Source organism: Aplysia californica, unplaced genomic scaffold (assembly GCF_000002075.1).
Source record: "Aplysia californica isolate F4 #8 unplaced genomic scaffold, AplCal3.0 scaffold00369, whole genome shotgun sequence".
NCBI lineage: Eukaryota > Metazoa > Mollusca > Gastropoda > Aplysiida > Aplysiidae > Aplysia > Aplysia californica.
The window spans coordinates 606,715-608,999 of record NW_004797639.1 but is presented as its reverse complement, the minus strand read 5'-3'; the positions used below and the strand labels follow the sequence as shown (position 1 = coordinate 608,999).

General features: G+C 34.7%; 1 long non-coding RNA gene across 1 annotated transcript in view; it reads left to right on the top strand.

Annotated features, from left to right (window-relative positions):
- Positions 1-1,239: 1,239 nt before the first annotated feature.
- Positions 1,240-2,285, top strand: part of LOC106012425 — a 3,645-nt gene continuing 2,599 nt past the window's right edge. Inside the window, exons 1-2 of the long non-coding RNA XR_001185025.2 lie at positions 1,240-1,377; positions 1,634-1,693. This is a non-coding gene — a long non-coding RNA (uncharacterized LOC106012425). The remainder of the gene's footprint in view (positions 1,378-1,633; positions 1,694-2,285) is intronic.

The window sequence follows — 2,285 nt, the reverse complement described above, 5'->3', positions numbered from 1 at the left end:
AACTTGAGCTCACAACACGGATGGAGATAAAGCAGGACATTTAGAGGGGAAACTGTGTCTATTAATTTTCTTCTTTTGTTTGTACCTAGTGCGGTCAAAAATTTGTGGCGCGACTTACTGTCAAATTTCTCAACTATTGAACACACGTTCTTCAATTTTTGCGCAATGACTTGTATCAGTTTGTCTTAACAGATCAGCATTTTTGTCAACGCCTGCTGGCTATATTCTAGAAAATTATTTATTAAATACTAATAAAAAATCCGAGTGCCTGGTTTCTACAGATTTTTTAATGTTTACAGCTGGGGCAATATTGCTTTTAATAGCAAGGCCGCTATATCTTTCTAATCGGGATATTCTGCTTATTGAACACATGTTTTGAGAAGCAGTAGTGCAAAACTGTGTTCACTATAAAAATAATTTCTTGTAACAAATTTTGAAAGTAAAATGGGTCATTGATGAGCTGTGACGTAGGCCATATGCATAATCAAAATGTGTGTGAGAAGCGGAAAGTGCCGTGAACAATACCATTTTACGTGCGACAGAGATTTCAAGTATACTTTTATATAAATCTATAAAGAAAGGTTTTTAAAAATCTAGCCCCAAATGTTTTGGAAAAATATGATTTAGTAAAGACAAATTGAAACAAACTGCTGTGCAAAGTATGAATGACATTGATTCACCCGTTAAAGAGATATTTGAGGATAAGCTGCGCGACGAATTTTTGATCGCATAATGAATAAACTTTAAAAAAAAGAATTGACGTGGTTTTCAGGGACTCCGGGCAAAGATTATAGTTATTATATACAATGGACTACAATATGCATCATCCCTGTATAATAAAATATGCATTTGAGATTCAAAAGAAAGTTTTGTAAAAGTTTTCTAAAGAGCTGCTGATGTCGCCAAATTTATGAGTGGTTTATTTATCATTTTTATTTCACTCATCCCCACTATTATTTCTAAAAATCATCACCGCTCTCAGATCAATGACTTACATCTATAATCTTGGAATCTCTATCTGCTATTACAGTTAATTGATATACTAAGTATGCATGTAATACACTATTGGACACAATCATATACACCTTTTTCTACTAATCCGATGGCGTCAATCTCATAGAAATGGGCAAGGGAAAAAATGCATCATTTTTATTAGTACTTTTTTTGGAAGGGGCGGGGGTAAGGGAGGGGGGTGGAAGGTTGAGGAGTTGGGAGTTGTTGGCGGAGTCTCGTAATGACACAATCCGCCGATGGGCCACGGTTTCTTTCCACTAATTTCTTACTTTTCTTATTCAGTTTAGGCTTTTTTTTAAACCCAGAAATTTGTGGGGAATTTCGGTGATTGAGAAATATCTGAAGCAGTTTCCTTTAGAAATGGTACATTTAGGCTGATACCGAGATAATGTGATAATAGCTTATCCATAAGCGTTGGCTACTTACTGTGCAGATATTTGATTTGTGGTTTTATCATCATCATATTATTATATATGAAGTTTCCTGGATTTAAAATAAAGCATCAGATTAGACGGTTCGAAGTGATTCTCGTTGATGCTGTTTTACTACGCTCTTGTAAGGCATTCCGTCTTTTTTAAAACTTTATTTCATTTTATTTATTTCATTTTTTTCTGAACAGTGGATCAGAATTTAAAACATAGCACATGAATGAAAACTCGAATATCTGAGGCGGAAAAAGGTACGTCTAATATGTTTTAGAATCTAAATGTGAGGCAGTGTGGTGGAATCAGGCTTTCGTCAAAATAATCAAAGTGACGAAACTTTCATTTTTCCGCGTGTTTGTTAATTTTTATAAATTTTTTATTTTTTGGCTCAACACCTTTCATGCCCCTTAAAGAACTAATTTCTATGTGGATTTGTCTGAAAAACGTTGATTAAAGGCACAAAAAATGTAAATTTTCAATTACCACGGATTCTTAAGCTAAGGAAATGACTAATCTTTGGCGGCCATTTTCTCACAAATTTTATCTCTGAAAACAGGTGACCCCCACCTCCTTCTTAGGCAAATATATCGACTTGTATTCAAGATATATGGATAATTGATTCTTCCAAAATAAAGACAAGTGAACAAGCTTTAAGATAACACCAATAACTCTAAATGCCCCAAAATTGACGAGAGCCCGATTCCAGCACGCTGTCTCACAAATGTTCTTCTTCTTTTTGTTCCTACATGTCTTGGCCTACATGGTAAACGCGTATCAATCGTGTTATTTTCAGAAACTACATTTTTTCCCACTTTAGTTCTGTTTTGTGTGTGTGTGTGTGTGTGT